Source organism: Corvus cornix, chromosome 1A (genome assembly GCF_000738735.6).
Source record: "Corvus cornix cornix isolate S_Up_H32 chromosome 1A, ASM73873v5, whole genome shotgun sequence".
Taxonomy (NCBI): domain Eukaryota; kingdom Metazoa; phylum Chordata; class Aves; order Passeriformes; family Corvidae; genus Corvus; species Corvus cornix.
In genome coordinates this window covers 65,118,437-65,128,911 of record NC_047057.1, presented here as the reverse complement: position 1 = coordinate 65,128,911, position 10,475 = coordinate 65,118,437, and positions in this window count along the sequence as shown.

The window sequence follows — 10,475 nt, the reverse complement described above, 5'->3', positions numbered from 1 at the left end:
GAGGGGGAAGGAGGAAGGCTGGGACATTTGATGTTACAGCGTTTGTCTTCCCAAGACGCAGCGACATGTGATGGGGCCCTGCTCTCGTGGACATGAACACCTGCCTGCCCTTGGGAAGCAGGAAATTAATTCCTTCATTTGCTTTGCTTGCGTGTGCAGGTTTTGCTTTCCCTGTTACACTTTCTTTATCTCAATCCAGGAGTTTTCTAGCTTTTACCCTTCTGATTTCTCTCCCCAGTCCCGCTGTAGGGGAGTGAGTGAGTGGCTGCCTGGGCTGGGCTGCTGGCTGGGGTTAAACCACGACAGAAGCAGCAGTGCCAGGTTCCTGTTAGTGCTGAAGTAGGGCTGGGGAGGGTCTGTGGGAAGGGGAAGAAGCACAGCAAATAGTGAATCGAAAGACGGGTGAGGTATACTGAAACCCTTTGGCAATGCAAGTTTCAGGGACAGTATCAACTGCTCCCTCTGGATCAGGAAATTAACCTTGAAGATAAAGTGAATGGCCTGTGTTGCCTGTTGCTGATGCCTGATTTAAAAGGCATGTGAAACGACAAAGTCACAGTCACTGTTCAGGCCACAGAGAGAACCACCCCCAGAAGTAAGGCCCAGGTGGTACTGCCTGTGGTAAGCTCTTTCTTCGTTGTTGGAGGCTATGTAAGAATCTTTTCTTTGGGCATATTTCCCCATATCTGTCCCCTTGCTAAGATAATCGAACCAATGAAATGATTTTTAAAAAGCATTAGAAAAGGAGAGGTAGAAGGAGGAGTTTGCCACGTCACAGCTTTAGAGAAGTAAATTGACAGTTCTGGGTTGGTTTATGCTCTAGGTGTGGATATTTGCATTCTCAGGTTGTCAACAGATCATCAAGGATAATAAAACTCAGATCCATACTCAGGGTCGTTTCAGGACTGACTGATAAGGTAGCAAATAATTCAAACATTGAGTCAGCAATATATTGCCAACTTTAAACAGTAGATAATAATAAAAACTAAGGCAAACTGTACAGTAATTTGCTTATATTTATTTGTCTTTTGTTTTTTCAACCAGTTCCAGTTAAAACATACATTTCTGCATTAATCCACCCAGAAATCTGAATTACTACCAGGAGCTTTGCTGAATACTTTATTGAAACAGTGTTAACAGTATGGAGCAGGAAAGTAAAGTGAAGCACCACAAGCAGAAAGAAGCTACAAATGCAAGCATGTTCTATTGTCCACTTAAATACAATCAGGAAGGATTTTGGATCAGGCCTGAGTAAAAGCAAACAAAGAAACATTGCTGGATTTATCCTGTTTGTTGGTAATGCCCAAATCATTGACTTCCTTAGCAACTTTAAACAGAACCAATTTATGTCAAACAACACAACTGGGTGAGGCAAAAGGGATAACCGTATCAAGGAGTCCCAAATTATTGTTATTTTCATAGTGATTCCAGCCTTAAGTATCAAGCCCTTTGCTTCAAGTTAAAAACCACTGTGGCTGGATTGCTGTAACCTCTTGCTACCCTGTAAATCTTTCTCTCTGGTGTCCTCCACTTGCAGCTGTAGTATTTCCTTGTTTGCCCTGACTCTGGTATTCAGCTGACTCTGTAGTAAGCAAAATCAGCTTTCAGAGACTTGAAACTGAAATATTGATTGGTATGAACAAAGTATGAATGGAAGTGGCTGTGTGCAAGCACCAAAAGGAACAGCAGAGCAAAGGTTAAAAGAATGGCCTGTGTTAGTAACCAAAACCACAGCTTGAGGCATGAAACAATCTGAGAAATGAATTGTTTTTCTCAAACCAGAAGTTCTGCATTCCGTAGCATAGACAACTTGTCAGCAGAAAATCCTACCATCTGACATGCTGGACATGGCAGGAAGATACAGCATGTCACAAATACCATTTATTTCCTGTTTGTTTAACTGGGAGCAGACCATAGAACGAGGAAACAGAAAATGAGCAAAGAAGTTCCATGACGTGCACGGAGGCAGAAGTAGCCAGACTGTTAAGCACAAGGATGCCACAGTCAGTGCTGGGTCCCACGAGCTTTCAAGACCCTTCCAAAGCAGTTTTCCACTGCCAGTGGAAAATAACACAAGATTTACTGAAAGAGTGTGATGGTTGGTGCCCATCCCTTTTGTTACATGCAACATGGATCCTGGCAAAACCAGCACCCCTCGGGGGCTGTGAGTAAGCGGTTTTGACAGTGTGAACAGAGTTGGATAAATTGAATGAATGTGAATGAAAGCTGGGGAAGTGAGTGAAATGAATGCATACCTAAATGCAACTTCTGCAACTTGACTAGGTGCAGATGGATTTTGAAAAAAATGTTGCCTTGTTTGATGTATCTGCAGTCGAAGTGTGCAGGGCGTGGTTACACTGGATTCTGTGGAGCTGCCCTGCTCTATGTGACGTGGAGGCTATTCCTGCTCTAAATAGTTGGTGCAGCTGAGCTTCCTTGTGTCTGACCACATCAGCAGTTCTGTCCCTCCGGGGATGGCTAAAGTGTGCGAAACACCCTGGGAATAAAGCTGTCAAACCGGCTTTCCTTTTTTTTTTTTTTTTTCCCCTGGCTTGTGACCTGTTCAGTTTCTCTTGTTGTCACCCAACTTCTTGAGATGCCTTTCAGGTCTCAGCTTTGGCTCACTTTACAGGTATTCTCTGCCCCACGTCCAGCTACTTTTCTTGCCTTGGATTCCTTAGACTGTTTCAAATAGCATTTTGCAGAACATCCTGGGACCACTGTTTTCTTGTTCCCCCCTCCATTTCTTACACAGCCTTCCACCAGTTCAGTACTATTTGCTTACTTAGCTAATGGCTGCGTTTACAACTTGCCTGAGGCTTTCCAGATAATTTTGAGGCTTCTTTGTTCTGTGGAAACTGTTAAACTATGTGATAACAGTTCAGCTGGTGGGAGGTGTGTCAGACATTTAAATGTTATAGTTTATAACTTAAACATTTTCAAGAAGGACTTTTAAAACTGTATTACAAAAGCTGCAGAGAATACCACCATACCCTGAACAGGCCTTCGGAGTGAGGCCCTACACACCGCTGGCTGATGGAGATACGATAAAATGACTCAGGTCTGGTCTGGGGGAGAAGAATACATTCAGAGGGATCAAGCTTAGCACCTTCAGGGTGGAGACCACAGCCCCAAGGCTATCAGCTGCCAGGCTCGCACCAAAGGGTGGAGGGAGAGAGACCTTGGGTGTGTGTTGGAAAAGCCTCTGGTCAGAGACGAAGTGACCACCCATCCTCCACTGTGCAGAGGAGCCCAGTTGTGGGACCCCTTCACCGAGGGGAAAAAGCTTATCCATAGCAGAAAGGGGTGTCGTGGCCCATCAAAGGCCCCCCCAAAGCGGTTCCCCAGACCCTGCAACAGAGCAGGTTTTAGTCTCGTTTTTGGGTATATTTTGAACCTTCAAAGTTCTTTCCATTTTATACACAGAGACTTAATTTTCTTTGCTCTTCTGTGTTTAATACCGGATTGTAACAGAGGTGGGAGCTCTCTTCTCACCTGACATGCCTGCCCCACACAAACCCAGTAACTGCAGTCAGTTCAGACTGTCTCATCCCCAGCACAGGGACTGGAAGAAGACACAGTGTTCACTGTAAATTTTAACTGTGTCTCTGAAACATAGATTTAGAAGAAACATAAAGATTTTAGTTATAGGCTAGCTGTGTTGAGATTAGTTGGAATAGGAAGAACTTGGGCCCAGTGAGAGTTAATTAAAATAGTTAGGAGAGCTGGACCTGAAATGGGTTTTAAGGTGTTAGTAACTGATTGCCAAATAACTGATGATCTGTCATCTGCATGTTTGCTTAGCTGTGCTTAGAACGAGCAGTAGAAACATTGATAAGTTGTTGTAGAGAGCAAGGACAATCACCAATCTCCTCCCTTTGTGGGAACTTGTCCAAAAGTCATGAAAGAAGAAACTTAGAGGTCACTAAAGTAATTAGGATTGTTAAAGCTCAGAAAGGCAAAAAGGTCAAAATGAGGAAGATGAGTTACTTCATCTTTTTTAGGACCACTGACCCAATTCAAGACCACCGACTCAATTCAGGACACACACTATGCATTCTTAATGACATTTAAGCTCATTTCTATATGAAGTGGAGAATGGGAGGTATTAATGTTATGAATATGCATTTGTATTTTGGATATTCATAATATTTGGAAATAAAAAGTGTCGTGTTTGCTTGGATCAGGGCCCTGCATCTTAGGGAGCTATCCCACGCAGTGCCTGGTGCCAAATAAAACATACGCTTTCTAACTCTAAACTGTTAGATAGTTTGTGTCCGTCTCAGTTGGATACCGATATTAGATCGATATTCATATTTTGGTAAATCAACTCTGCTCACATCCCTTCCTGGAGCAGATTGGGCTGTGGGGCTGGCTGGGCAGGGACATGCCTGTCCAGAGAGAAGGAAAAGGAGCACGATCCAAAGGAGAAAAAGCCAGTTGGGATTGTACAAGAAATGGTGAAATTATTATGAGAAATTTAGAGAAGGAACAAGTGTGGGAAAATAAGGGGATAGTCAGTGACTGGAGTGAGTGTAGATGTGTATGTGATGGACCAGCTGGTGTAAAGGTGAAGGCTTGGGAGCTGGGGGCAAGTGCATCTCCAGGGACCCGCTCAGGATGTGATGGGACCTGTTTGTCTCTAGGGGCTAAACCACGGGGAGGTCAGCTATGAGACCGGGAATGTCCTGGCTAGCTCTGTGTGACAGTCTGTCCTGGCAGCTGGAATGTGACTGTGCCTTGTGGGTCCCTCTGTGTGACCACAGCGTGAGACTGCTGCAGTGTGGGAGTGGGGGTCATGTGCCTGGGAAGCCTCACCTTATAAGAGATCTTATAATAAGATAAGAGATCTTATCTTATAAGATAATAAATAAATAAATAAGAGATAAGAGATCTGAGACACCTGTTCTCTTAGGTGGAGGACAGCCCAGCAGCTGGAATTACAGGAGAGGAAGGGAGAAGAGAAGGAGAAAGATACACCTGGAATGGCAAATTCTCCCAACAGCGCCAAGAAGGAGAGCTGTGATGAGTCCTCTGGGCCCTTTCCCAGGACACTCCCTGCCCCTCCACTGCCCCCCTCCTCCCTCTTTCCCACAGCACTGCAATTTTTAAATTTTGACTCCCTTGTATCTCCTTTCTCCATCTTTCTCTGAGCGGTTCCCTGTCCCTGTATTTGCCCTATAATCCCTGGCTGCTTCTTCCTTTGCTGTCTCTCTGTCTCTGGCTCCCAGGCAGTATTTTGGAGTTCTTCCCTCTCTGTCCTGGAGCCTGTTAGTGTTTCTCCTATCTCTGTGTCTCTCTGTCCGGCAGATTGTCCCTGTTCAAGGTTTTTCTGCTTGGCTCTGTAGCACGGAGTGAGTCTATTTCTGTCTCTCTCTCTTTGCTCTGCTCCCTGCCCTTCATTTTGAAATCCTCCCTCTCTGTCCTGTGGCCTACTGTGTTCTTTCTCTGTCTCTCCTTTTTCTGGTTCCCAGTCCCTATTTATCAATTACTTCTTTCTCTTTCAGTCTGGGCTGGACCACAATCTTTAATTCCTCCTTTCTTTCCCTGAGGTCCATCTTTCTTTCTCCTGCCCACTTTGGGCTCTCTGTCCCTGTTTTAATTCCTCTCTCCCTGCTGTGCTTCCTGTGCAGGTGATCCTGTGTCAGGTCTTTATCCTATCTTTTAATTTCTTACTCTCCCTCTGTTAGCCCATTGCTGTCATATTGTTTTGCCATCTCCGTGTTCAGCTCCATATTCCTGTTTTTCCCTTCTCCTCTCTCTGCACCCTGTTGCCCCTGGCTGTTTTTAATTTCTCCATCTCTCTCTGCCTGGCTCCAGCTCCAGCTCCCTGTTTCTTCATTCCTTCCTCTCTGTCTTGTAGCCCATCAGTATTTTTAATTTCTCTGACTCTCTTTGTCCTGCTCCCTGTGGTTCAGTTTCTTCCTTCTCAGCCCTGTGGACAGTGTGATGCTGGTTCCTTCTCTGCCTCTCCTTTTCCATTTCCCTGTTGCTTGCTTTGAATCCCATGCACTCCCTGCATCTTATTTCTTCCCACCCCCGTGTTTTAATTCCTCCCTTCCTGCTGCAAAGCCCGTTGCTTTTTCCTTTTTTCATCTCTCTCCATCCATCTTGCTGTGCCCACTTTTTAATCCTTCCCCTCTGCTCTGTACCCTGCTGCTATTTTTCCCCTTTTTGCATCTGTTTGTCCAGCTGCCTATCCCTAGAGGTTCATTCTGCCCTCTTCCTCCTGCACCCACCGCTGTTCCACACCATCGCCATCCCTCTCTGCTCCCAGTGCCTCTGTGGCCAGCTTTCTGTGTCTGGTAACTAATTGCTCTCTAGATCCCGACTTTTCTCTCCGCTCACTCTTAGGACACGGCTGGGATATGGATGGGGTCTGCGTCCCGTCTGCCACCCGCTGACGGATCTCGGTACTGCTGCTGCCTCCGCCACGCCCGGGTGGGTTCATTTAGGGATCCCCCCACCCCCCCTTAATTATTACAGATTGGGGGGTCACCCCAAAGCCTCCCCCATTTCACCCCTAAAGTCCCCCCGACAGGATCCAGCACATGCGGACGATCGATGGGGAAACTGCAACGGGCTGGTGAGTTTTGGGGTGCCCTGGCATTTTGGGCAGTGGTTTCCATAAATTCGGAGGTTCTCTCATAATTTTTGGCGGGTTTAAAATAATTTTTGGGGTGGCGCAGTAATTTTTCGGGGGGGAATCCCATAGTGCTGGGAAGTTGCCCTGTCATTTGCGGGGGATTCCCCATCATTTTGGGGGAGTCCCTCATAATTTTGGAGGATTCCTAGTAGTTTGGTGGGGTCTCCTTATTACGGGGGGGAGGGGGCGAGTACCCATATTTTTGGGGCTGATGCGCGTCATTTTGAAGGGGTTCTTTGGTTTGAGGCTATGGGGTGGAGGGTCCTGGGCCCTACAGGGTTGCCTGACTCCTCCCCTGAGGCCGTGGGGGTCTTGGAGGGGAGGAAGGGGGGAGGGGGGGGGCTAAGGGAATGTCTCGTCTCTATGGGGCAGCCCTGGGTCCCCTATGAGCACTGTAGGACGCGCTCCTAGAGGGTGTTCCCCGTGTCTTTCTCCCCAGTGCTTTTCAATGACTCCTCGTTATAAAGTAATCAAAATCCACAGAGACGGGGGCGTGGCTCGTACCTGCCTGTTACGCTGAGGGGACACGCGTCAGGAATCTCCAAATCTCCTCTGGAACCCCCTTCTGTGCCCCCTAAAATGGGAACTGGGACCCCCTGGGACCACGCTGCCAGGTCTGGGGTGATGTCTCGGCTACATTGCCACGGATTCCCCCCCAGTATTGTGTTTGCACAGTTGGTGACAGTCTTGGAGAATTGGGGGATATTTGGCACGATCCAGCAATGCCTGGTGGCCTCATTAGGAATTAATGACGAGGAAAATGGCCAGGAAATGGGGAATACGACACGGTTTTACAGTCTGTGTTATTTTGTAGGAGGCAGGAAAAATAGGATAATGTCTCTTAGGGAGATTTTTTTTTTTTTTTTTTTTGCTTTAAGAGGTAATTGGGATGCAAAGAAAAACGGATCTGTGCCGCAGGAATCCCGAGGGAATGCAAAGTGTGATTAAAACTGGGGTGGCAACTCAGCATCCGAACTCAGGGGCACATCCAGGCTCTCCTGTCCCAGGTGAGTCCCCGTGAGTAACGGAGGCAGTTTAGAGAAGCCTCGGGAAGGCGGAGTTGGGAAACAAGGACTAGATCAAAAGAGGCAAGAACTGTGGCAGGAATTGGGCTGGACAGAAGGGGACCGGAGGCAGCTCTGTTTTACGTGAAATGCGCAATTCGCTTTTCCTGAGGACTCTATCCAGGTGCACAGAGTCCACTCGAGGCGCTTTGGAATCACGGCAGGAGGGAGGGCGCCGGGCTCCGGACGGGAGCAGCGACACGGCGGCCCTCCTTTACGGCAGTGTGGCGGGCACGGCGGGGCGGTGGCTGTGCTTTACGGCAGTGTGGCGGGCACGGCGGGGCGGTGGCTGTGCTTTACGGCAGTGTGGCGGGCACGGCGGGGCGGTGGCTATGCTTTACGGCAGTGTGGTGGGCACGGCGGGACGGTGGCTGTGCTTTACGGCAGTGTGGCGCCATGAGGTGGTAGAGTGCTTTACGGCAGTGTGGTAGCCCAGGTGGTTACAGCCCAAAAATGCCTGAAAATTCATAGGGAGGGTGTGTAAAATGCTAAATCCTGTTAATGTTCTCATTTATATGTGTATATCGACAGGTAATAATAATTTATATAAAAATTGATTTCGAAATAAACCCCCGTACCTGCCATATTATATACAGGGCTTAAGAATATAAGAACTTCTTAATAGATCCATAGGGCTTGAAAATACAAATACAACTTTTTAATATATAAATGAAGCTATAATTAAGGGCTTGAAAATGTGAGAAATTATTATCTATATGAAGGAAATAGAAATAGCTATTTGTGGTGAGCTAGGCGAGGAGCAGAGCAGTTGCTGAGTGTCATCAGGGTAAAATTGAGGTAATCTGTAGGAGGCAGGTAGGAAAAATTCGGGAGATAAAGGCTGTATTGTAGAGAATGAAGATATTGAGATGAAAACAAAGTAATCAGTAGTGCAGAAGTGGGGAGGATTTGGGTGATAAAATTTGAAGTAATCCCTAGGGGAAAGAATTAAGGTAAAAATGAGGTTCTTAGTAGAAGACATTTTGGGGGTAAAATTGAGGTAATTTGTATTGGACAGGTAGGGAAAATTTTGAAGATAAAAGTTGAGGTAATCTGTAAGGGATGGTGGCTATTTTGGAAAGAAATCATGAGCTAATCTGTAAGGGACAGAATAAACATTTTGGGGGATAAAAGAGGTGATCTGGGGTTCTAAAATCTAGGTAAACTGCAGGGCACATAATGAATATTTTGGGGGTATAATCTGATCTAATTAGTAGGTGACATTTTTGGGGTAAAAGTGAGGTTATTTGTAGGGGACAGGTAGGGAGAATCTAGGTGTAAACCCTAAGGTAATCGGTAAGGCACGGAATGAACTTTTTTTGGTAAATGTGAGGTAACCTACAGGGGACAGAATGAACATCTTGGGTTTAATATCTGAGGTAATCAGTAGGGGACAGAGAGAACATTTTGAGGTAAAATTGGGGTAATCAGTAGGGAACATCTTGGGAGTAAAACCTGAGGTAATCAGGGGATGTTTTGGGGTTAAAATCTAAGGTAATTTTCTAGGGGACAGAATGAACATTTTTGAGGGGAAAGCAAATGGATTGGGAGGGGGAGCACGGGTGATGTTTTTGAGACAAATGCTGAATTAATATAGATGAAACAAAATCAGCCTTTCTTGGGTGGTGAATCTGGGGCACTTTAGAGAGAAAAAAAGAACCTTTCTGAGAGAAAGTAGGGGACTGAATAGTTTGGAGAAGAAATTTGAGGTCATCTGTAAGGGACAGAATGAACATTTTGCAGGGAAAATTGAGGTAGTTTATGGAAGGGTTTGGGCATTAGAATCTTACTTAATCTACAGGGAACAAGTATGGGACTTGTTTTTAGGGAACAACTGAGGTAGTGTATAGGGGAGAGAATGCAAAAAAACTACATAATCTGCAGAGGGGAATAAAGTGAATATTTTAGGAATGAAGCTGAGTTAGTCTTTTGGGGAGAGAATGAAAATATTGAGGTAAACTGAGGTAATCAGTAGAGGACAGTTAGGGAAAATTTGGGAGTAAAATTGAGATAATCTCCAGGATAGAGAATGGATATTTTGAGGTAAAAATGACATAATCAGTAGTGTATAGGAAGGAAAATTTTAGGGCTAAAAGTTGATATAATCTCTGTGGGAGAGAATAACCATTTTAAGATAAAATAATGTAATCTGTAGTGGACAGGTAGAGAAAATATTGGGGGTAAAACTTCAGGTAGTCTGTTGGGAGAGAATGATGAATTTGAGGTAAAAAATGAGGTGATGAGTAATGGACAGAAAGGGAAAGTCTTGAGGGAAAATATTGAGGAAATGAGTAGTGGACAGAGGGGAAGTTTTTAGGGTAAAACTTGAGGTAATGTGTAATGTACAAGGAATTTTTGAGGCAAAATCTGAGGTAGTCTGTAGGGGACAGAATGAACATTTTGGGAACAAGATAGTGGTGATCAGGGATGCTTTGTGGTAGTAAAATCTAGGTAATGTATGGGGAAAAATAATATTTTAGGGGTAAAATATGAGTTAATCTGCAGGGTAGAGAAGGAATATATTGCAGTAAAAATGAGGTAATAGTAATGGGCACTTAGGGAAAGTTTTGAGCATAAAATATGAAGTAATCTGTAGGGGAGAGAATGAACATGTTCAGGTAAAACTGAATTTGAGTTAATGTGTAGAGAAGAGAAAAGAACGTTTTGAGATAAATATGAGGTGGTAAGTAGTGGACAGGTAGCAAAATTTTTGAGAGTAAACCTGGGGTGGTCTATAAGCCAGAGAATGAACATTCTGAGGTAAA